This window comes from Lactuca virosa, chromosome 6 (genome assembly GCF_052849685.1).
Source record: "Lactuca virosa cultivar CGN04683 chromosome 6, Lactuca_virosa_CGN04683_v6, whole genome shotgun sequence".
NCBI lineage: Eukaryota > Viridiplantae > Streptophyta > Magnoliopsida > Asterales > Asteraceae > Lactuca > Lactuca virosa.
This window is the reverse complement of record NC_136431.1, coordinates 71,240,285-71,267,730: the sequence shown is the minus strand read 5'-3', so window position 1 is coordinate 71,267,730 and position 27,446 is coordinate 71,240,285. Positions and strand designations below refer to the sequence as shown.

Here is a 27,446-nt window from a genome sequence, read left to right as displayed (position 1 = left end):
AAACTGATCCAACGCATGAGTTGAAGACTTGGATAACATCAATTAATCGATTACTTATCTGATTAGCAATCAGCAGAATAGCAAGACTGTAGGAGTGCATAAATTGATCCTTCATAGAGAATCACATCAACCATGGGACCTCGCTAGTCGATGCTGTCGTTGAAGCGTGAATCGTAGATATCTATGTCGCCTTCTCGCGTATGGTCCAAAATAATGGGCCGCCCTTCTTGCCGCGATCGATCTATATCGCCTTCTCTGCTGCGATCGATCTATGCCGCCTTCTCGCGTGTGACTAAGTGAAAAACTAGACTATCTTTGTTTTGAGGCCCCCTGAAAATAATGGACCGCCCTTCTTGCCCCTCCTTGTCACCGGTCATGACCCTTCCAATATCTTTGACTCGTATGGTCCAAAATACCCCTGACTTCTCATCACTTCAGTTATTGGGTTTCATATCATGATAAAATTCCAGAAACCCTATCTCTCCCTTCCAAAATCAGAGGTTACAAATCCATATGACTGAAGATGAACTGAAGATGGCGGAGATTTTGCCCTAAATCAACGGTGTTAGAGGAAGAAACAGAGGAAAAGGTAGCGAGTGTGGATGGAGAGGCGTGAATGTGGTCTAGGGTTTGAACATACCCATCGTCCCAGTCTTTCTTTGTCTTAATGAAGACAAAGGCCTAGGGCTTTTTCTTGCTAATTGGAAGAGGGGGGTTTAATTTTTGGGATCCAATAGGCGGGTGAAATCCCGCCTTAAAACGCGTGTTTCATTAAAAAATTATAAAGCGACACACTTAGATGACACACATTTTACGAAAGCGCCCTCCGCATTTCCTTTTTTTTTCTTTTCTGACACTAATTTTAGGGCACGCGAAAATGGGTGTCCTCTATCCTTTAAATTTTGCAAAACTGACACTATTTTTTAGGGCATGCACAAGTACGCGTCCTCTATCAGCGCGTGTCATTGTTTGCGCGTCATTAAAAGGGCTGTTTTCTAGTAGTGGTAATACTTCAGAATGAATCGTTATTCTTTAGTAATTTGAGACTATTATGTGTGCAATCAAGGTAAACTATAAGTAGGATATATGTTTAAGTTCATGTATGTGCTTATTTTATCTTTACTTTTTACTGTATGAGTTTAAAGTTTGTCAGCATCCCATGATGCTACGAGTTTTTTTGATTTATGCTTTGCTTTATTCGGTGTCTAATGCATTAAGTTTTCTAAAATTTATATGAATTACTTATTATGTGCAGGAACTGTTAATAGCATTAAAATATGTCTATGGAACATATTTTAGAAGGACTTATTTCCTTTTATATAACTCTTGAAAGGAATGTAAAATTGATATTATGTGAAGTTAGCACCTTACTTTCATGCAAAGTACTTTATAAGGTGGATGTTGGGATTTTTGTCGAAAGACTTGACATGGAGTGGAAATTTAATCTGTATTCGTATTTTTAGCATTGAGTTGATCATTTTTGTCTTTCACGGTGTTAACAATATAAGTATAATGCCCGACCAACATGTCAATAATAACAACATACTTGTTTGTATTTGGTGTCGGTTACTCGCTAAGTGGTAGGTTTGGCTTTTTGACCCATAAAGAGGACAAGTCAGAAAGGTATATACATACCGTTCACTTCATTCTTTCATTTTATTTGTGGTCTCGTGCATCTTCAGATTTAACAGCCTTGCTGTAAATTTTATTGAAATGACTATTTTTACCTTATGTTTTTTATTCATAACAGATGCAATAAAATTTTTTTATCGAGAAATAATAAGGTTATTATTGCAAGAAATAACAACATACTCTCATTCAATTGTTTATTACACCATTTTACTTTCAAATTAACCACTTTTTTTAGCTAATTGCAAGAATAACAATGTACTTTATAGTTGTTGTAAGTTATAGCTTTCTACTTTCTTTATTTTGTTTCTATTCGAGCTTTGGACTTTCACACAGTTTCTTTGAATGTGTATGAGTTGAAGTGTTGTCGGTTATTGATGGTTGCTGATTGGGCTATATTATATTTATAATCTAACAACTTATAATTTTTGTTTGGAAAAATAAGATACTATGGTTAATAGTGTGTGTTAATGATTTTTACTTTCTGTAATTTGAGTTTTTTTTTTTTTTTTTGTGATTATCTTAACCTGGTGATAATGGACCGACAACTAAAAATAATGACTAGATATTGACTTTTTTGACAATTAAAAATAATTACTAGATATTGACTTTTTTTACGACTAACGATTGATTATTTTCTTGTGAAAAGTGAACTCATTTAGGAATCAATTTAGGATGTAATTAAACAATAACTTTCACTTTTTTTTTAACGTACTTTCATTTAATTGTGTGTAAATGGATTGTTATCATTTTTATTTTATTGTCTTTTAATGTTTTTTTCATTCATATTTTGTTTAGTTGAGTATATTTGTTATTGTACAATGCTAATATGGGAACAAATTACAAAATGATATAGAAGAAAGTAAAATCAATATTTTTTTTATTACACCGGTCCACCGTCCACCAGACCGGTATAAGATTAGTTTCTCTCGGCCGCATAAGGGAAAAAAACAAGGGTTTTTTCTGTTAGCAATAGTCCATATATCAGAAGAAATAGAAAAGTCTTTCAAATTTTTGGTTTTGATTCGTATGTATTTTATGTATGGGCTCCATCCACTTTATGTGGTATTCCAGATTTCCTCTTTATCGTATGTACCATATAATATTGTTTTAATGAGCGAGATGTCTTTCATCCTATACACAACTTTACTAGGTAAATAAAATTATAACTTTAAATATAATAAAATATTATATATGTTACAAGGAGGGAGTCTAGTATACTACACAAAGTGGCTCGAGCCCATCATAAATACATACATATATTTTAATACGTTAACACCGGTTTCAAGACGCGAAATATTTGATGGGTCTGAAATTGATATACCTAAAAACCAGTTGTGCTTGATTGAAGAACTGTTAACCGAATAGGTCTTTTGAAGAGCAGGAAAAATTGTTAATATTCTATGAAAGAGTACTGGGAGTCAAGATGCATGCTAGTTTCATACGACCAGGTGGAGTGGTGGTACCTCAACTTGGTTCAGGTTTTGGTTTTGGTTTGTTTTTTAGTCAAAATGTTAATACCTAGGGTGCCGACATCCTAGGTATCGGATGACATGCCTTTGGATTTCTCGAACGACGACCTGAAAACTTGCATCATTGCCTTGATTTCTCGAACAATGACCTAAAAACCAGTCTCATTGCCTCGATTTATCGAACACCTGAAAACTAGCCTCATTGCTTTGATTTTTCGAATGATGACCTGAAAACTAGCCCGTTGCACTTAAATAAATAAATACATTCTTACTAAATTAACATAAAAATACAACGGTTCAGATCTAAAATAACATAGGAGATGTGGTACAATTAAAAATCAAGTTTAGTCATGTCGCCCAAGACGAGTCACAGGTATTCATTCATGAAACTGACGTCAGCAGTGAGGCTTTTTATCATCCCGGTGATGCAATCAGCAGTGCGCTGGTGCTTCTATTTAAAATGAATAGTTATAACTTCCTATTCTCCACTCAAACTTCAAGGCTCGACCACACCTATGGCTAGCAAAATCATCACAGTCTCATCACCGGAAACCACCCAATCTCAGCCCCTCCAACTGCAGGACCGGGTTGCAATCGTCACCGGCGGCTCTCGCGGTATCGGCAAAGCCATCTCCCTCCACCTAGCATCCCTTGGAGCAAAGCTCGTCGTCAATTACACTTCCAATTCCTCTAAAGCGGATCTAGTCGTTTCGGAAATTAATTCCAAATCTCAATCTGAATCCCCACAAGCTGTTTCTTTCAAAGCCGACGTATCAGATCCGATTCAAGTAAAAGCCCTCTTTGATGCAGCTGAGTCCGCCTTCGATTCCCCATTATATATCCTCGTCAACGCCGCCGGGGTTCTTGACTCCTCCTATTCTTCGATCCCCAATTCCTCCCTCGACGAATTCGATAGGACGTTTGCCGTGAACACGAGAGGCGCTTATTTATGCTGTAAGGAGGCGGCGAACAGGTTGAAGCAAGGCGGCGGAGGGAGGATTATCTGTCTGACGACATCACTGGTGGCATCTTTGAGACCGGGGTACGGGCCGTATGCAGCGTCTAAAGCTGCGGTGGAGGCTATGGTGAAGATTCTGGCGAAGGAACTGAAGGGGACGAGGATCACGGCGAACTGTGTAGCTCCGGGGCCTATCGCGACAGATCTGTTTTTCGAAGGAAAAACTGAAGCGATGGTGAATATAGTAATTGATCAGAACCCTTTGGGTAGACTGGGGTTGCCGGAGGATGTTGCTCCCTTGGTTGGGTTCTTGGCGAGTGACGCCGGTGAGTGGATAAACGGTCAGATCGTTCGTGTCAATGGTGGATTTGTGTGAAAGAGAGTTTTCGCGGGCTTTTTTCTTGTAAGATTTCGTGGCGGGTTGGTTCGGGTTCGGGTCAGTGTTTTGAATAAATTACAAATATTTTTCCAGCAAATTACAAATTTCGTACATGCTTATATATCAATTTGCAAAAATAATTAATTAATTTTTGTTTCGTATTTTTTGGTGTGCAATATATGACAATGGAATCGAACGAACCAAGAATTGAATGAACAATGGAGGAATTAACTGAAAAGAAAATATAATTTAGTATAACCATATAATTACCTTTTTTTAAAATAACAAAAAAATTAAGAAAAATGCCTAATAACCTATGAAAAAGCAACACTTAATGAGCTGTAATTTCGCTTATGGAGCGATTTTTTCCAGGAGTCCAACCGATGAGCCTTTTGAAATTGTAGATGCTTAAATGCCATATGCAAATTTCGTAATGCTAAATGGTAAAACTCGAGAAAAAAAAAAGGAAAAGAAAACTTATACTTTTGATGAAATCGCAGTTTAAATGACAAAATCGTAGCACATGATGATACAACTATGATTTCGATGGCTATATGGGTCATTTAATTTGATTTTTTTTTAAATAATTAGGCAAAATTTTGTTATATTTTCCTTAACAAATGAGTCTTTAATTCATTATGTTAAATATGAACGGAAAAAGTAGTGAATGAAATAAAATTAAAAGGAATATGATTAAAAGGGGAAAAAGGTTTTATTTTGCTCTAAAAAAATTATTAATGTTTTTTTGTATATCATACCATTAAATTTGTTAAAATTCTCCAATAACACAATTACTATATATAATATATAGCAAGAGGTTTGATGGTGATTTAACGATTTTGCAATTTTTTTTTGTGAATTGGACACCTATTCATCGTGGAAAATGTGACATAATATATATGGCCCACCACCCTAACAAATGTTGGATTATGGTGGTTATTTACGCTAACATAAATTAAACAAACAATCAGAATAAATAAGATCAAACATAATCACTGTACATAAAATATAAATACTTGAATCAAAAGTTCAAATAAACCCTAATGTTGAAATCGTTGTGATATTGTACTTACAATAGAAAAAAGTAATATTGTAGAGTTGAAATTAGTGAAATCTTTCAAAGAAATGGCCTCAAAATCGTCTTCTAATAAGTAAAAGTTGAAGCTTGTGTTTTCATTATTTGATGATTTAGTCGGACTTAAACATATTTTTCTATACTAATAAAAGAATAATTTTAATTTTCTTTTGTCATATGTTACTCTAATACAACTCATCATTAATATTATGCTACGTGTGAAGGAGATATATTAGGCAAATTAACTCAAAATTAAAATTTACTTTTTTTTAATTATATATTAAATTTGAAGTTATAATAATTTTAAAATATTGGTATATCTTTTAATTAATAATTTATTTTAAATGATTTATCTAAAATAATTGATTAATAATTATGAACATTTACTATAAACATTTAATTAATTTTATAACCATGGTTCCCACATGTTATAAAATAGTGGTAAATATGAGACTAAACATGTTATATGGAAACTAGTTTTTTGTCCCAAATCCCATAAAAATATAAAAATTATATGGAGATGTAGAACTTATTGTTGTCTATATGATAAACAAAGCATAATAATAATCATTCAAACACAAATCTTAAACTTTATAAAATTAAATTTGTAACAAATATATGGACAACCAATTTATAAATGATCAGATATCTAAAATATCTAAAATACTAAAATTGAAGTTTTATTCTTCTTTAGATGACAGTAACATTTGTAAAAAACTTATCTTGCGATTTTTTTTTTAAGGACAAACTAATGCGATGTTCACTAATTGACAACAAATTTTAGGATCGTCCTCAAATACAAGAATAAGTTCCATGTCACTAAAAATACCTTATTGATATTCCTTGAGAAACCGAGACTGCTATAGTTAATAACAACCGGAACATGAAATTCAACGAGCAGAAAGATGTAGCAAACGTGAATGCTTGCAAGCATTATCCAAGATCTTCATAAAGAAGGATATGAAGAACTATGTAGCATTCGGCTAAAGTTTAGGTTCATGTAATCTCTAAATATTATTAAAAGAGAACATTTAATTCACCAATGAAGCAATCAGGGCCATTGATTGTATTTCAATTCAATGTTTTCTATCATTAGATCAACTTGCTGACATCATCTTCCTCAAAACGAATTCAAACACAATTACATTTAATTATAGAATCTTTAATAATTATAGAACCTTTAAATTCAATAATTATTTTATCAATTGAAGCATATCATTCTATTTATATGCATGATACCAATTTCTCTAATTAATATTGTTCCTAATTTAACTCTCTTATCTATAGCTTTTGGTTTCAAAAATTCAAACACATTTAACTTTTTTTTTTTTTGAAAAAACTCATTAAATATGCATATCAATAATTCAGTTATTAACCTATAAAATCTAATTGTAACGTCGCAAAATAATGACATAAAATTTTTGTTTTTAGATTATTAAATCGTTAATACATATCACTTCCATAAAACTAAGTTAATCGAGATTTAGCAAAACATCATCGAATCAAAGTAAATCACAGAATGCGGAAACAAGTGGTGTGTGCTCTGCAATCATTCCGAGCTCTTCCATTGGAAAACCAAGGTACCTAAAACATAAACTGAAAAACGTAAGCACAAAACTTAGAGAGTTCCCCAAAATACTACATAACATACAACCACATAATATCATGCGACAACGTATAGTTGCCATGGGCTACCCCCATGGACTTTACCTGGAATGTCATAGGCTCCCCCCATGGTCTGATATCCAAGTGTCATGGGCTACGCTCATGGTCTTTACCTGGACTGTCACGGGCTCCCCCCATGGTCTGATATCCAAGTGTCATGGGCTACCCCCATGGTCTTAAATGGAATGCCATGGGCTACCCCCATGGTCTGATATCCAAGTGTCATGGGCTACCCCCATGGTCTTTCATGCAAGTATCACAGAGACAACTAGCATTCCATATAACAAGTAATGGGCCGGCATTGGTGCCTTTGACCCATGGATATGGTGAGAAGACTCACCTCGCACTATCGAATCACACAGAAAGTCCTTGGCTGCTGGCTGACCGATCCCCGAACTGATAATATCAAAACAAGACCTAATCAACACTTGGGTCCCAAACCATAACCATGAATCAATTACTAGGGTAAATGACCAATTTACCCCTTACCTAGTTTGGACCAAGATTAGGCCCAAACCTAATAATCCAAAAAGGCCCAAATACCAAAAACCACCCAAGGCCCAATCCATGGCCCAATTTTCCAAATTGGGCCCAAACCCATTGTAGGCCTTCTTAAAATAATCATCAGCCTAAAACCTGATGGCCCAACAGGGCCCAAGACCACAAGCCCAAAAGATGGCCCAAACTGAAGCCCAACATGAGAAATCCCTCCTGACTGAGTACGCGGGGCGTTCCCATCTGTACTCTAAGCGTACTCGCTGTTTGGCTTGTACGCTGCACGTACAGACTTGTACGCCCAACGTATTCACCCAATAAGCCAAACCTTCTATCAAGCTCTTAATGCATAAATCCAGAAGTCCAAACCACAAATCTGAGCCCAAACGAGTGTCTATAACCATAAAGTCACTGACTTGGTGACTTTGCATGCCCCCAAGAAGACAAAACCTCAAAATATAGCATTCTAATATCATGAAAAGGAACCAAACTCATGCATGGATGGATTTAAACCATAAAGGTGTCAACTTTATGGACCTTTAACCTCAGAAACACCAAGAGGGGCAACTCAAAGATCCTGGAGTGGCATCAAGCCACTAGATCACATCCATGGGGCCAAAAAGGAACCAAAACTCATAAATGATAAATTTAAGACATCAATGATCAAGTTCATAGAATTATACCTCAAACAAGTTGGAAATGAAGCACATAATCAAGATCCATAGACTTTCCTTCGATCCTCAACCTTGCACCAATCTTCTACTTCTTGGATATGGACCAAAACACACCAAAAAAGGACACCATGAGTTCACAATACCAACATGAATGCTAAAGGATGATTTCTAGGGGTTTAGGGACTTGGAGGCTGGTAAAAAGGCCAGCCCTAAAGACTTAATGTACTTATATAGGGTATAACATCCAAATTATGGTTTTCACTTTACCCCTCGTACTCCTCGTACGCCCAGCGTACGAGGTCTCGCACCCCCGATCAAACCCTCGCAGTACGCTAAGCGTACATCACATTACGCCCAACGAAATGTCCTTCGCATCAGTATGTTGCGCGTACTCCCTAGGTACGCCTCGCGTACTAGGGTTTCCCTTTAAACCCTTAAGCACTCCGAAGGCCATAACTTCTTCATTATAAATCCAATTCCAACGATCCTTATATCCATGAAAAGGTAACAAGAAGCTCTACACTTCAATCAACTCGTACCTGCCTTACCATATCCCGAACAAACATCCATTTCCCATAAAATCATGAGCTGACATATTACCAAAATACCCTTTGGCTCCAGAACACAAACCGAAAACCCGGATCATCCAAATTACATCATCCACCCCCAAATGAGTCTAAATGTCAATTCTTCAAGGGTCCTAAGCTTGTTAATACCCAAATTCTTGATCACCACTCCGAAATGGGAACGATTCGAAACAGGGCGTTACACTAATCTAATCCCATTAAATCAGCAAAATATTTGAGAGTTAAAATTAAAATCAATATTATTCATTATTTATCTCCCAGTATATCCCGCATAAAATGAATCAATTTGAGATAATGGTTTGAATTTTAAAGCTCATTAAATAAGCAAGTCAATTAATTTGAAATTTTGAATTAATTCACTGATATCTTTCTTTTTTTTTCAGATGAATAGCCAAAAATCTCCAAGATGATATCTTAGGATACCAATTTTTTTTAGAAGATAATGATTTTATTATTCAAAAACACCCTATATATCCGATTACATTGAAGTTGTTATTCTTATGATTTCGGATTGAGTCCTACGATTTACAGTGTTCTTCAGCGGTCTTCTTCTCCAATTCTTTTTTCTAGGTTCTTTCTTTACTCCGTTCTCCTTATTCTTCTCTAACTTCTTGCATTTACTGTAACGTCCCAAAAATAATACCATAAAAATTTTCATTTTTAGATTAATAAACCATTAAGTCATATCATTTTCATAAAACCAAGGTAATCAAAGTCTTATCAATACATCATCATTATCAGAGTAAATCACAAAATTTGGAATCGAGTGGTGTGTGCCCTGCAATCTTCCCAAGCTCTTCCCTTTGAAACCAGAAGTACCTGAAACATAAACTGAAAATCGTAAGCACAAAGCTTAGTGAGTTCCCCAAACTACCCCATACCATACATAATAAATCACATATTGGGCCCCCGCCCTCCATCGGGCCCTGGCCGATATCGAGTCCCACTCGGCCTTGGTCCCTGCCCGGCATCGAGCCCCACTCGGTATACATATCTACTACTCTTAGGCCCCGCCTGACATCGGGCCCCGCCCAACACACACATAATCATATAAGAATATAATCATGCAAACACATGCGATAATCACAAAGACAATAGCATACCATATAGTAATCGAGCCCGCCTGGCATCGGGTCTTGCCCAGTAGACATAAGAACACATACTGATAACTATCATACAATATACTCATCTGGCCCCGCCCGACATCTGGCCTTGCCAGATGAACATATAGTCCACAAAACCCATGCAAGAGTCACGCAGACATCTCGCATCCTAAACATAACAATCATGAGCCGACATTGGTGCCTTATGTGACATCCCCAATTTTCTCGGCCAGAAAAGACCGATTTTCGTTTATGCTTTTTAAAATAAAATCAGAGTAATTTGTGACATCCCCTAATTTCTCGGCCAGAAAAGACCGATTTAATTTATGCTTTTTAAAATAAAATCAGAGAAATCTTTTCAAAAGATATTGCGGAATTGGTCCCCAAACAACATATGATAAAAGTTTATCAAAACCCTTCTTTAAAAAGGTATATATTTCCCATATATATATATATATATCAAAACTCGGGATGTCATGTCCGATACAGATCAAAAGCATAAACAAGACATTATAAGCCTTTCAACGGTTATTTACAACTACTGGCCTATAATCAAAAATCTCTCATCGTCCTCCGACTATGCTCGGGGTCCACTACCTGTAATCATAAAAAGCTGAGTGGGTCAGGCTTGGGAGCCTGGTGAGCATATAGGGTTTTCAACCCACCATAATAATAACATATTAAGTTCACCAATCAACAATAACCCTGATTACCCATTCCCGTTGTCCTCACTTTACGTCCCTAAACACCTAACACAAGGGACTTAGCCTAAGGAATATCATCCGGTTGGACACTACTGCTAAGGGGACTCCTCAGCCATACATGTCCTAAAGGCAACCATGAGGGGGATTGGAGTACACCAATGAACATTTAGTTCATCAACACCTACAAGTTGCGAACTTGCTAGTGTACCACTGGACTGTCTAGAAAGGTCTGTGATCGCCATCTATACTCCGCTAGACGACTACAACGATAACACCAACAACAACACCGACACCGAGGCCTCTCATCATTTTTAACACCCACCGACTATTTTGTCTACCCATGTTTTACCCAACATATTTGTAGATAAAATACATATACAGTTTAAAACTTGTATAAAACATCAATTCAACAGTCACCTCAAATAAACAATTAACATATTTACACATAACACGTATTTTAAGGTAAATACTTCATATCTATGTGTAAATTGAAAGTAACTACACACTCACATGATTTGATGATAATCGGGCAGCAATTCGTTTCCTAAAACGTTCGTTTCTAATAAAACCGGGAGTTTTATTGAGAAACCGGGCTCTGCAAAAGTCGGGCTTCGAAACCGAAAAGATAAATTTTCCGGGCTTCACGGGCACTTCGTGGCGTATTCCGAGGCTTATAATTGATACCGGGGCTTCGGGGGATGATAATATGAAAGAAATATGGAGAAAGGGGCTAAAAATGACAAGTTTTCAAAATACCCCCGGGAGGCCTCGCACCCTTGTATTTATAGGGCCGAGCCTCCTGATCTAATGGCTGAGAAGTGGCCACGCTCCGCGGATCCGACGGCTCGCAGAGGAGGCTCGCACGAGGGCTGCACGTGGGTCGCACCTGCGAAGGCTCGCTGGCAGTCTCCTATTGGACCGAGGTCTACTGGTCCGAAGCCTAGGCACCGTGGCAGTCAGCGAGGGTTCGGTCTCGTGCTAAGAGGGTACGTGTCGCATGGCTACTAGACCGCTTCGGATAAGGCCATGTGCTCGGATGACTCAGCAGCTTCGCCACGTGGCTTCGTATGAGTCACAGATTTCGGACATGTGTCACATGCGAGGCAAGGGTGACGTGGCAACTTGTGACTATGCGAATTTTCTCGGTTTTTGTGCAAAAACTTCTAAAATCCATAACTTTCGCATATGAGCTCCGTTTTTGACGTTCTTTATATGCACGCGTAGGTAAAGTACGCTCTACAACTTCTGTTTAGACTTCGTCGGCTAATTTTGACTTTAATTTTTATATTATTATTTTTAACAGACCGGGACATGAAATCCGTTAAAAATTCATAACTTCTTCATCCGACGTCCGTTTTCGTCAGACTTTTTACCGTTGTGCTACTATTTACGAGACCTTCGATTCTCGTTTAGGTCGTGTCTGCTAAAAATCACTCGATCTAAAATTCGAGTTTTTAGCTGTCTACTGCTAAGCTGAAACTTCGAAAAATCATAAGTTCGCCATACGAAGTCAGATTTGGGTGTTCTTTTTATACCTACTCTCGGTTTAACGAACACTACGAGTTTCGTTTAGATCACTGAGGCTAAAAAGTAGTTTATCAAAAACTCACTTTTTACGACATTCAGCACCGAGCCGGTTTTGTCGTGAAACTTCGACAGGTCATAACTTCTTCGTTATAACTCGGATTTCGGCATTCTTTATATATCCGTAATCCTTGTCACGACCCCTATGAATTTCTTAATAGATATCGACTTTATCTAAAATTTAATTTTGACGCTCATTTTTATTCTTAATTAATTAACTCCTAGTAATTAAGCATAAAACATATAAAACACATAAAATTCACATAATTCCTTTTTCATTCCTTCGTGTTCCAATGTGATCACATTCTAACATGTAGTACTTCTAACTACAAGCCTCTTACTTTAATAATGATTGGGATACTTCAAGCTTCCCGTTTGAGTGAGATACTACATCAGACTTGGTTCTCTGAACCATATGACTAACTCATCTTGGTCGGACTCGATTCGATATAACCTCTTGGGTCGGAATAACAATCATCTTCTTAGTCATTACCGAAACGATGGTAACGACAGACTAGAACAAAACAGAATCAATTACTAGCTCCTTGGTAACATCGTGACTTTCCTTGATCCAAGTGCGAGTCATGTGCTTCCAGTAATATAGGCATCTACTACTATTCACACCAACTCATACTCGTCCCAAGTATTGTCTCGCAATTCTCCAAGTCACCATACAAGGATTTCACATAGTCATTCAATACATCAGATAACAAAACCAGGGTTTATATTATATCTTGAAACGGTTACACAGAGGTTCAAGTTTACCCTATACTATGGCTCTAATAGGCCACACCACTTGTTACTATTCACATTACCACTTCATAACTTGATCTTCAGGTATCAAGTCTTTACTTTTAATTCCTAGCGTTGTTATTTCTTCGTTGAGGATCATGTGGATTGCCCTTGGCCTTGGTGGTGAATCTGGCCTTGCTAACTCATTTTTCTTGGGGCAGTCTCTAGCAATATGTCCTTCTTCCCTACATCCGTAACACACCCTCTTGGGAAACGTACACTCATCGGCGTAATGCCCGATCTTTCCACACTTGAAACAAGTCACCTCCCTTCCAGAGTGTTTATTTTTGCACTTCCCGCACCATTTTTCTTTACCTCCTCTTTTGCCATACTTTAAGAACATGTTGCTCTTGTTGGACCTTGAAGACCCCTCAAATTTCCTCTTCTTGCCAACTTCAACCTTGTTGGTGGTCATGTCGTTGATCATTTCTTCAATAGACTTAGCAACCCAGATAGTTGCCTCAACAGCAGATGCCTGACGTACTGGCACAGTAATTTCGTCCTTACTTTGTTGAAGTAAACGTTTTGTCTCTTCCATTTGTTGATCCAACATCGTCCGCACCATTGCCTGTACCCCTGCCATCGTGATTGGCTAGGGATACGGATTATTGTTTCCCAATCCACTTTGTGTGCGCGGAAGTACGCCCAACGTAAGCTGGGGTACGCCCAACATAGAGGTGTAAAGTGGACACGGGTGTTGGAGGTGTACGCCCAGCGTACGAGAAGTACGCCCAAACGTACGCTCAGAGTTTCTAATCCCTAATTTTAGGGCTATTCCACTATAAAAGGAATAATATGCCTCAATGGTCAGCCACCATTTCACCCTTAGACAGCCACCACGAAACCCTAATCCTTCCTTGAGTGTTCTTAGAGCTTAGAAGGCCATTAAAGAGCATTTTGGTGTTGTGAATCCATTTTCCAAGCGAGTGAAGAGCAAAGCAAGGTGATGGTTCAAACGAGAAGCTGTAGATCCAAGATTGTTGCTTCATTTCAGATCATCTTGAGGTATAAAGTCTTAAACTTGCCTCTTGAATGCTTAGATCTATCATTTTGGGTTTTTGGACCTTTTTGGTCCCAAGGATGGAGCTTTATGGTTCAAATCCGATTCCTAGGCTTAGAGTTGCCACTCTCAATGCTAAATGGGTCCCTAAGACAGAAAGTTGTCACCTTTGAGGTCTTAGTGGGTTCATGCAAGAGTTAAGACCATTTTCATGGAAGTAGATTACCATTTTTGGAGTTTGAGCTTATGTGAGGCATGCAAAGTCACCAAGTCTGTGACTTTATGGATTTAGAAGTTAAGAGGAACTCTGATCTGTGATTTGGACCATTGACTGGAGGCATTAAGTGCTTAATAGAAAAAAGAGTTTAACAAGGTAGTACGTTGGGCGTACAAGCTGGTACGTGCAGCGTACATGTCGCAAGCCCAGTACGCCCTGCGTACAGCTGAGTACGCCCCGCATACTCAGTCAGAGTGGGCTTTGAGCTAGTGGGCCTCGGTTTGGTCCATTCTTTGGACTTGGATACTTTGGGCGTTAGTGGGCCATCAGAAGTCAGATATGTTGGGTTTTCAGCACTATAACACTCCTATGGTGCACATACAACCCTAAATGCTTTGGATTTATGTTTTCTCTATTATACATGCATAATTTCAATTTTTCCAAAGCATTGTCCTAACTAGCATACAAATTGTCAAATCAATAATACATCTAGATAGATGACATACCTTTTAGAAGGACTTGTAGTTCTTGACCTTTGAAAGCTTAAACACCTCAAGTGTGAGGCCTCTATTGGTTCACAAACACCAAGATGCAAGAGGATGACCTAAGAGAATAAGATACTTATCTCAAAGAGAAGGTGCAACCAATTTTGGCTCATGGAGGGTTCTATTTATAGTGTTGCACATGCTAGGGTTACACTTGAAAAACCCTAATAACCCATGACTTTCCACATTCTCATGCTCCATGGATTTAACCTCCATGGACTATCCATGGATTAGTTTAGCCCATCTACATAATCATGGATCATTAGCCCACACTACAAGAGTTATTGATTTACATAATCAATCCTCATATATTTAATTAGTCTCTTTTGACCAGAAAATTAATTCCAAATTAATTCTTGATCAATACTAATTAAATAATTTCGTATTAATATATTATACTTGTAATATATTAATAACCCATAAATAACCTTATTCTCAAAATCCATCCTATCAAATTGCACTGATGAAGGCAACCCAAAAAGGACCATGCTACAATTGGGTCAAGTACATACCAATTATAGTTATAGGCTTAGACACCAAATCCAACAGTCTCCCACTTGGATAAGTATAATAGCTATTACTGCTAATGCACTTCAGGATCCGACTTAGCAATCGTAAGCTTTCAAAAGCCGCTGTCGAACTCTGACCTAGTCAGTGACGCGTCCTTCAGATAAGGGATCATATACTCCTCTGTTCTCAAGATATCTATGCGGACAAACACATGGAACATAGTTATATTTATTGTCCTGCAATTTGTTTCCCGATTTCCGATTCGTCTGACATAGAACATAACTGAACACATCAATTTAGTTCTGACCGGGCCTGACACATAAGTCAAAACAGAATCATCGAGGGGCTCAAGATATCACTTTTAATCCTCTTAGGATAAAAGGAACATATAAACTTCGACATTATATGCTTGTACTAACTACTCATCAAATCATGCACAACGACACGTTTTATAACATCAAGTTACTGATGCGTTTTTCATGCCATCAATACACAACCAACTCGTAGTCAACAACTCATATATCTTGGTTTGAAGATTATATGATATTATCATCTCACAATTACTCGTGATAAATTCCATGAAGTAATTCAGGTGAGCGTGGGTTGAATCCAATACTCAAATCTTATTTCAGGAGCACTCGTGAATGGTGTAGCACACTTTTGCTATGTCTTACTCCTTAGACAATCTACAAGCCAACTCATGACAGTCTTATTTTATACTTACTTCTAACGTATGATCGATTGTAGATAGTTTGAATAATAATAATAATTATAATTCTATTATTCAGGAAGTCAAAAAATGCAAAGTGAAACAATAGTAAACAATTGACACAAGATAGTAACTTTACTTATAAATAAAACTCTTTTTATTCAATCATCAAATGTCAATTACAATTTAGCTATTACAAGTTTCTATTCATCTAATTACTAAAACTAATATCGTCCGTTAGCCCAATGCCCCTCGCACGCTGCAAGTGCTTAACCCTAGTCAGTCCCTTTATAAGAGGATCTGTTGGGTTGTCCTCTGACGATATCCCCTTTACCACGAGGTGTCCTTATTCTACTTAATGTCTTATGAAGTGGTACTTTCTGTCGATATGCCTGGATCTACCATGATCTCTCGGTTCCTGGGTTAAGGCAACCGCCCCTTCATTATCGCAGAAAATCTACATAGGCTTCTTTATGGATGGAATGACTCCAAGATCTCCGATGAAGTATTTCAACCATATCGCCTCCTTCGATGCTTCGCTTGCTGCTATGTACTCTGATTCGCACATTGAATCAACTACAGTCTCCTACTTGGAACTTTTCCATGTTACTGCTCCTCCATTCAGGGTAAACACCTAACCCGACTGAGAGCGGAAATTATCTCTGTCGGTTTGAAAGCTGACGTCGCTATACGCTGTCACTCTCAATTCATCACTCCCACCGAGGGTAAGGACCCAATCCTTAGTCCTCCGTAGGTAGTTAAGAATGTTCTTAACCGCAGTCCAATAAGCATTACCAAGATTCCATTGATATCTGTTGATCATGCTCAAAGCAAAGGCCACATCAGGGCGAGTACAAGTCATATCATACATGATCGAACCAACTGCGGAAGCATATGGTATATGACTCATTTCTGCTATTTCAGCCTCTGTAATCGGACTCTGAGTCTCACTCAGTTTGGTATTGCTCAGGATACATAGGTTACCTTTCTTGGAGTTCTCCATGCTGAAACACTTCAACACCTTGTCCAAGTATGTACTTTGACTAAGTCCTATTTGATGAAACAAAGAATTGAGTATTGAATTAATCAGAGTTGAATTCAAAGTATGAATATGAAATTTGGACACAAAATGTAAATATGATATGTTTGGCTCAATTATGCTTTCAACTTTTACAGAGTACAAGTGAATGTTCTGTAAAGACTTCGTACCTAAGACTCTAGTAAACACTCCTATATATAGGAGAGAAAAGCGTACAAAAAATATACTAAGGACTAAACATTAAGTTTCGAATACAATGCCTTAGTAAAATACATTACAAAAATGTTCGAAGACACCAACACATACTTCGACTCATTACAATATTTCGACCCTTACAATCTCCCCCTTTGTAATCAAAGTCGAAGTCTTCAGTTTGATAGAAGCGTGATGGAGTACAACAAAACTCTTCGAACTTTTGTGTACCATGAGATGACCTTCTTCAACTCCTTCTTATCTCCTTCATTGTTCTTTTTGCAGTGGTTCATACGAACAATTAAGTTCGTATATTGAGATGTAGAGTATCTTTCCACTTCGCTTGCCTGGAACAAGAAGCGCTTTGCTTTCCCAGCTTTATCTTTTCCCGCGAAGACTAACCCAAAAGGTTTTAGACAGATTTCTCCATCAGCATATTTCTTTAATTCAGTCTGAGTCTTCGAAGGAGCCATTGGGGCCTTTATCTCCATTCCCTTGGCAGTAGCCAACTCCACATCAGTTAGTGCTAGGCACTCATAGTAATTTTCTATAAAGATCTTGATGTGAGCAACTCCAAGCTTGAATTCCTCCGGCTCTGTGTTCTGAAGATAAGAAAATGATTTGTCTTTCAAGAGCAATGCAACTTGTATAAGGTCATACAAGTTCATCAATGGAAAATCTGCAATTGTAAATTCGCAAATATTTCCATTTGCCCTGGCCACCACATACTTAATGTTTTGGACTGTGTTTTCGAAAACCACATCCTTTTTCATACTGATCACCTTCTTGATTTTGATCAGTGACCATACCTCCTCAGGGGCTTTTCCAAGTACAGCATGAAAACGAATTTTCATGTGTGTGCCTTCATCTTTTTCCTTGAAATTCCCTTCAGCCTTGAACTGTGGCATGATAAACATCATTTCGTTTATCGGGAAATCTAACTGACATACATCAGTGTTCGTGATCACATAACTCTGCTTTGGCTTCTTTTCGAATAAGTACATGTGATTGAAAGCAACCTTGGCTTCGATTGTCTCATAGTTATAATGTTTTGCTGGATCACCTTTATTCATCCCCTTCGGATCACTAGCCCTCTGAGTCATGATACTTTGGATGAGCCTCATTTTCTCCAGTTCAGCCTCTGCTTCCGCCTTCTTTTCATCTTTTGATTTTTCAACAAGAATTGATTTCCCTTTGTCTTTTGAAGCCGGTTTTTCTGTTACTTCTTTTGGCTTCGAACCACTCCCACCAGTTTCTAATGGTTTACCAATCACAATTCCTTTCGAAATTGGTCTTGCAGTTGGCATTGTTGTTACAATAGTTGAAGTCACTGGTTGAGCAGTAACTATCACCGATTTTGTTGAAGGGATGTTCGAAGGAAATACTTTGCCCACCACTTTCGCTTCTTCTTCACCTGACTTCCTTTCTCCCCCTTGCACCCCTGTAAAAACAGGAGGGGCAGTTGTTGTGGGAAGAAGACTTGAGATGAGAAAAAGTGGTGCGAGCTGCTTATTGAGAATGGCTTCGAACTGAACAAACTTCTGGGATAAAAATTCCGGAGTAATCAGTGGAGACGAAACTGGCTTTGTTGAAATCTCCTTTAACTCCTTGAGCAGCTTTACCACTTCCTCAAAACTTGCAGTTTCGGAAGTTGAGATTTGAGTTATTTGAGGACTCAAACCTTCATATAACTTGACAAAACGAGTGACTGCATCACAAATGATATCGACCTTCTGATTCACTGATGCATTATCATGATGCACTGCTGCAACTTCTTTTTGCATTTCTTCACGGAGTTCATGAATCTGCTTGTTAACATCTTCTCTTACCTTCTTCACTTCTTGAACAAAAAGAATATTTCGTTCTTTTGTTATGCTTTTTAGATTCTTAACTTCACCCATAAAATCAGATCGTTGATTTTTAACACGAAGTTCATTATTCTGATCCGTGTAATCAACCTTCTCCAAAATGACTGACTCTGAAGCTTTCACCATTCCAGAAACTTTGCTGATTATTCTTGATTCCAACATCTTTAACATAGTATCGATTTCCAGACTCGATACTGATGAAGCTGCTCCAAGATCGGCTTGAGATTGAATTATGGAGTTCAACTTATGATTAAGAATTTTATACTGCTTCATTGTCATCAGCATATGATCAGGAAATTCTTCTTCATCTTCATGAAATTCCAAATCTTCGAATGTACCTCCAAAGCCTTCATTGTCTGTTTCTGTCTCCATATCAATGTTTTCGTGAATAGGCGAAGGTGGTTTTGTTGGGTCAGTGGATTGAGAAGAGAAAATGGAAGTAAATGGTTGATCTATGATCTGTTCGAAGGTAGGTGAGTCTGTGGTTGATGTAATGGGAATTGTAGATGATGGTGTGACAGAAACAATTGTTTCGAAAGGAGTACCTTGATATACATTCTTCGAACCTCCTTCACCCATATTGATATTTGTATCCGTATCAGATACGTGTACAGGGATGCCTGAAGTTCGAACCTCCTCAAAAATTGATTTGGCAATCGAAACTTCGGGTGGTATGACATCTGTCTTCTCAGGAGTTGAACTTGTAATGAGATGAGTAAACTCTGGGGTTTCAGGTATCCTTTCATCGTCTTCTGTGGACTCAGTAGATACAACAAGTTTTCGAGTCTTCTTCTTCTTCTTCGTTTGTGACAAGTGTTTTGCCATATCCTCAGCTACTCGTTTCTTTGACCCCGGAGAAACAGGAGCTGGTACTTCACGAATAAGCACACCCTGATGAGTAATCTGAGGTTTTCGAACCATTTTCTGTGAAGGTGACTTGCGTTTGCGAAGAGATTTCATCTTGATTCTTCGAAACATCCCAGTCTTCGAAGGAATTATAACATTCTCTTGAGTTTCTTCAACAATTGGCTCAATCACCTGGGTTTCATCAACCTTCTTCTTTGGAGACTTGGAGGATTTCAAATCCTGTGTTTTCTTTTCAGAGGAAGCAGGATCATCCTTCTTCGACTTTTTGGACTTCTTCTCTTCCCTAGGCAACAAGATCCCAGTCTGAATAGAAGAATCAACCGTTTTCAGATATGCTACCAAAACCGGATTCGTAGGATCCACCCTTTTAAGCATTGCATCTGGAATCCGAGCAACACTTGGAAAAGTATCCGCATCATCGACAACCTCCTTCGGATAATGATAAGATTGAAAAGTAACCTTCTCTTCTTCATTTGATACTAAAATTCCTTCCTTATTATAAAAATACTGTAAAATAAGACTCCAATATCGTGCACACGAAATGCCATGAACAACATTCGTATGTTCTACACCCTTTTGGAATTCCTTCCATAATTGTGTAGAAAAATCTGCTTCAAGATCATAGTAGAGGCCTGCAACCATAGCATACACCTCCATCCTTCCTTTGTCTAAGCCAACGGTTCTTCCAGTCAAACATCTTAAAAAGATCCCAAACAAGAAATTCCATAACCGTGGAAGTCCAGACTTCTTAAAATCACTGATTTTTGACAATGGGGGCTGATATCCCATTTCATTAAACATATGCACAATTTGTGGGAATGTGAATTCAACAAAAGGAGGCGAATTCGGAATGACAAGAATCTGACAGAAAAGTTTCTTAGATAACCTAACCTTTTTGTCATTCACAAGATGGAAAGTGATTGTATCTGAGGCTTTGTTGTATGTTGCAGTGGATCCTGCTTGAGAAAGCCAGGATATTGGAACTGAAAAAGAATTGAACATCGCCGTGGATAAAACAGAGTGTTTCAGAGCAACGATGAGCATCTTCAATTCCTTGGGATATTGAGAAATTTCACCATCCACATAGTAGTTAGTGGATTGAATCTTCATAACTGGTGCGGATGAAATATCTTCAGTGGAAAGATCGACATGAGCAGAAGTCGCCATTGTTAGGGTTTGAAGAGAATGATGAACAAAGAATTTGTGTATTTTGCTTTTTGATCGCATAAACGGAGAATTAACCCTGGAATCCCCTTTTATATGTAACCCTGAATTTTTGAATTTGAAGCGGGATGCATTTAATGAGATCCGACGTGGCATCTTAAAAATCAGACCATTACTGCGTAAAGATAGCCATGCGTCAAAAAGTGTCTGTCACATCACCTAGAAAACCGGACAGAATACCATACGTCATCTATACCCAGCCTGTCATTACCCCTACAAGAGAATTGTAACCGTCAGAACCCTTCGAATGGAAGCAAGGCTCTTTCACTTTTGGGATAAAAAGTGAAGTCATATGCCAGATGTTCGAAATCATCAGCCTGAGTTGGTATTACTCAGAACCTCAAGGATTTCGTGTGTGCAGTGTTCCAAAGAAAGTTAGACAAGAAACAAAGAAATAAAAATTTTGGGATTTTGTGATGTCAAAAATTTAATTTGACACGAAGGCTGGTAAACCCCGGGCAAAGGTTGCTTCGTTAATCATCAAGAGAGATGATCAACTGCTTGTGTATGTTCCCGTGAATTACAATCGAATACTTTTGGATAAGTATCAAAGGGCTTCTTTTGAGAATGCTTCGTGGGTAGGTTCAAAATTTCGTTACATGTCAACCCAAACATAAGGTGATAAAGTGTAACAGAAATTACTTGTTTGACCAGTGTAGTCAGTGACAAGTTGCTTTGAGAAATTTTAATCATGACTAGGACATTCGAATGAAACTCACACGGAAATCATATTCAAGAAAAAAAAATTTGTGTATTGGACCTTGTTGGGTAACAAACATCGTGGGTTTCGAATGTTTGATCAAGACCACGCATTCGAAATGAATATGATTTGGAGTTTCGAACTTTGGTACAGAAACAAAAGTTTCGTAAACATCTGGAACTTAGTTCCCCGTCAATTCCTTAATTTTGCAAGAAATTTGGGTTTCACTTTCATCACGGACTCATGATGTTAGATCATAAACACAGAGTTTTGATATATCTAAGTCTCGACGGGTTTGATCAGAGACCTCTCGGACATATGTCTTTGTGTGTGATAGTGTAAGAACTTTATAGATGAAAAAGATTGGTATAAGACACGAAGTGTACCTCTGTTATGATATTGGACCAAACAGAAAACTCTTAACTCATTTTGAGAAGAGTCAGGTAGCTCAGAGACTAATGTGAATATAAGCCTGATTGGGAAGAAATTTTCGTATGAAAAATTTTATTAAGGCTTTCGTACACACACATTGTGTCATGGAGGCTTTTGGGCAACATGCAGCAGCATGCTTCTAGGGACCACCTAACTAATTCAAAAAAAAAAAAATTGTACCTGATCCTAGTACGACATGCTTAATCCCCTCTGTATTGTGATCAATATCTGCAACAAAATACTAAAAAGAAGTAAAAATCAAATTATTTTTGTGGTTTTGGATTTTTCGAAAATAAAGACATAATAAACGAAAATCGTTTTGAATGTTGGAATTTTTCAAAAATTTTAAGAACAATACTAAAGAAAATCTTTTTGGATTTTTGAATTTTTCGAAAATTTGAGAACAAAACAAAAGAAAATCTTTTTGGATTTTTGAATTTTTCGAAAATTTAAGAACAAAACAAAAGAAAATCTTTTTGAATTTTTGATTTTTCGAAAAGTTGAAAAAGATACTATATTTGTTGCAAACAGCTTCTTTTATGAGTAACAAATGTACGAATTCGAAGCGGTCGAAGCGTTGACTATGAACAGTAACCACTAACTCAACGCTTTAAAATAAGTGACAAACGTGCGAATTCGAAGCGGTCGAAGCGTTGACCAGGAACAGTAACCGCTGAATGCTGAATGACTTTGCGTTCTCTTTTATTCAGTGCCTCTGATTCATTCATTGTCACCCATCCGTTTTCTTTTTCGCATGAAACAGAATTTCCATCGATCATTCGAAGCCCTTCTATTATTCTCACAAATGACTTTTCATCCAAAGGTTTCGTGAAAATATCAGCTAACTGATTAGATGTTTTCACGAAATGTACTTCAATATTTCCATCCTCCACATGATCTTTAATGAAATGATAACGAAGAGCTATGTGTTTAGTCTTCGAATGCTGCACAGGATTATGATAAATTCTTATCGCACTTTGAGAATCACAATATAATGGAATCTTTTTCATATTAATTGCATAATCACGCAATTGACTTTGGATCCATATTATTTGTGAAGTGCAAGCAGCAGCAGCCACATATTCTGCTTCAGCTGTGGAAATTGACACGCATGTTTGCTTTTTCGACTGCCAGCTTACTAATTTGCCATCAAGAAATTGACATCCACCACTTGTGCTTTTTCGATCAAGATTACAACCACCCAAGTCTGCGTCTGAGTATGCTTGTACGAAAAATCCTGTTTTCGAAGGATACCACAATCCTAACGAAATTGTTCCTTTAAGGTAACGAAAAATATTCTTCACAGCAGTGAGATGTGGTTCGCGTGGATTAGACTGATACCTAGCACAATTACACACAGAAAACATGATATCAGGTCTACTTGCTGTAAGATAAAGTAATGAACCAATCATGCTCCTATATAACGTTATATCAACAGCAGGTTTGTCTAACGATGGTGTTAACTTTATGCCTGTTGCCATTGGTACACGAAGCTTTGTGCTATTCGTCAATCCAAACTTTTCTAGCAGATTTTTCGTATATTTTTCCTGATTAATGAAAATCCCTTCTCTGCTTTGACGAATATTCAATCCAAGGAAATTATTGATTTTTCCCATCATGCTCATTTCAAACTTGCTTTTCATCAAATCTTCGAATTCTCTAGACAAAGCAGGGTCATTCGAGCCAAAAATAATATCATCAACATAAATTTGAACAAGCATAAGATGATTCCCCACTTTCTTTCGAAATAATGTGGGATCAACAGATCCTTGTTTAAATTTAGATTGTTTCAAAAATGATGTAAGAGTTGCATACCATGCTCGTGGTGCTTGTTTCAAACCATAAACTGCCTTGTCTAAAACATAAACATGATTAGGATATTCTTCGTTAATAAAACCTGGGGGTTGTTCCACGTAAACAATTTCTTCAAGCTCTCCATTTAAAAATGCACACTTCACATCCATTTGATAGACATCAAAATCTTTGTGAGCTGCATAAGCCAGAAATATTCGAACCGCCTCGAGTCTTGCGACAGGGGAAAAAGTTTCTTCATAGTCGATTCCTTCTTGTTGTGAATATCCTTTTAAACCAAGTCTGGCTTTTTTCGAACAATGTTTCCATCTTTGTTGGTTTTATTTTTGAAAATCCATTTTAACCCGACAATCGAAACATTTTCAGGTTTAGGAATTAATCGCCAAACTTTGTTTCGTTCGAATTCAGACAATCCAGATTGCATTGCAACAACCCAATCTGAGTGTTCCATTGCATTCTTAATTGTTTTTGGTTCAATTTTAGATATGAAAACATTGAACATGCAAAATTCTTGATGAATATTCAGTACCTCATTCTTTACACGAATTTGAGCTCTTGTTAAAACTCCTTCTTGTGGATTCCCAATAACTTGATCCTTCAGATGATCTCTTGTCCATTTTTCCAATGGTGGATATGTTGGATCAAATTCCAAAGGTGCATCTTCGTACATTTCATCATTTTCTGAGCCTGTAATTGAACAAGCATCTTCAACATTATGCTCCCCCTCACCATCAAGCTCCCCCTCAATAACATGCTCCTCCTCAATAACATGCTCCTCCTCAACATCAGTGTTCAATCATTCTGTCTCCCCCTCGAAAGAATGCTCTTCATCATTTAAAGTATTCGAATCCAAGTGCTCCCCCTCCACTGGATTATTTTGCTTACTTTCGCCTTCTTGAGGATCTGATGTTGTATTATCAGTAAGTTTCGTAAATTCGGGTATGTGATTATCAGGAGCATGAATTTCAGCATCGACTGCATGATCTGAAATTCCAAAAATCAAATCATAATCAATATCATCCATTTGTATAGATTCAGATTCATTGTGAGGTTCTTGTAAAATTGGATGAATTGAAAATTTATTCTCATTTTGTTTAACGTAGTAATCATCAAATGTGAGATTGAACGTTTCTTCCACTTTTCGTGTCCTCTTGTTTAACACACGATATGCGACAGAATTATGCGAATATCCAAGAAAAATCCCTTCATCATCTTTTGCTTGAAATTTCGAAAGATGGTCCTTGAGATTCATAATAAAGCACCTGCATCCGAAAACATGAAAGAATTTCACATTTGGTTTACGTTTATTCAGAATTTCGTATGGTGTAATATTAAAACGACAATGAATGAATGATCTGTTTTGAGTGAAACATGCAGTTGAAACAGCCTCAGCCCAAAGATATTGAGGTAAATTCGCGTATGCCAACATGGTTCTTGCTGCTTCGCATAGTGAGCGATTCCTTCGTTCTACAACACCATTTTTTTGTGGTGTGTATGGAGATGAAAAATTATGCGAAATCCCTTTGTCCACTAAAAATGAATCAAGAACATTGTTCTTAAATTCAGTTCCATGATCACTCTTGATTTTTCGAACAGTCTTCTTCAACGTGATTTCCATCTTCTTGATAAAGTCAATCATGATTTGTGCAACTTCGGATTTAAGCCTGAGAAAATAAACCCACGTAAATCTTGAAAAATCATCAACAATAACTAAAATGTACCGTTTCTTGTTAAGAGTTGAAACAGTCGAAGGACCACACAAATCAATATGTAAAAGCTCCAGTGGTGCAACAATTTTCGAATCAATTGTTATTGGATGACCTTGTTTATGTTGCTTGCCAACTTCACAAGCTGCACATAAAGAATCATTGTCAAATTTCAGTATAGGTAAACCTCATACCAGATCTTGTACCACAAGTTTATTGATGTTTCGAAAATTGAGATGTGAAAGTCTTCGATGCCATAACCAGCTTAGATCAGATGTGGATTTCGAAAGAAGACATACAGCTGGTTTTCCTACAATTGGATTGATGTCCAGAGTGAACATGTCACATTTCCTTTTAGATTTCAGTAATATTTCGTTTGTGTTAACATTCGAAATAACACTTCCTTCTTCGTTGAAAAGAACTTGATTGCCAGTGCCCACAACAAGTTGAGAAACACTAATCAAGTTATGTTGAAGACCTTCAACATATGCAACACGATTCACTGTGAATTGTCCATTCGTGATTTTCCCATATCCTTTGACTTGACACTTTTGATTGTTCCCAAACTTTACTACTCCAGCATTTTTGAGACTTCGAAAATCTCGTAAATTCTCCTTCTTTCCAGTCATGTGACGAGAGCAACCACTATCAATATACCATTTATTATCATATTGGTGTCACACAATACCTGCAATTAATGGAAAATTTTAGGTACCCAAGGCTTTTTGGGTCCTTGGAAATTAGATTTCAATTTCGAATGTAATTTAGAACTTTTAACCCAATCACAAACCTTGGTTTTGAGACTATTGATTAAGTTTACTTCATCATCTAAAGGAACCGAAACATAAGTGTTTGATAGTTTCGAATGTTTACTAACATTACCCTTCGCATTTTGAGTTTGTAACTGAACTGTCTTTGCTTTTATAACTGGTCTCCAAGCTTTGACCGTGATGTTCGAATCCTTGGATGATGAACTTCCATTTGAAGAAGTATTTATATATTTTTCAAATGCATCATGAATTTTCTCCTTTGAATATGCATTTGACTGATATATTTTTCCTTTTCCTTCAAGCCAATGATCAATGTTCTTCTTAGAAGTCATTCCTTTTTCTTGTGACGTTTTCATAGTTTCTGTTTTTGTGTGATTAGGAAAATTTGGCTTTTGAGGTACAAAATCAACTTTGGGTTTTGTTACAAAAGAGTAAGCATATGATGAACCAACTTTTGATTTAAGATGTTGTTGTTGAAAAACTTGTTGATTTGAATTAGATTTATTTGAAAATACTCTTGATTTAGAAATTTTCGAAAACTTTGTTTGCTTATTCACTTCAGACCTTGTATAATTTGATTGAGATGATTGTTGAGTTTTTGTTGAAAAAGTAGAATTTTTCTCTTTGAAAACATTTTTGTTTGATTGTGATTCAGACAATTTTTGAGACTCAACATTTTGCCAAAATATTTTCTTTCTTGCTTGTCTTTTCGAAATGTTGTTTTCCTTCGAAAATTTG

The 27,446-nt window shown here is 37.2% G+C and overlaps 1 pseudogene; it reads left to right on the top strand.

The window, feature by feature from the left end:
* Positions 1-3,574: 3,574 nt before the first annotated feature.
* LOC145118857 (NADPH-dependent aldehyde reductase-like protein, chloroplastic pseudogene) lies at positions 3,575-4,599 on the top strand (annotated as a pseudogene).
* Positions 4,600-27,446: the final 22,847 nt, after the last annotated feature.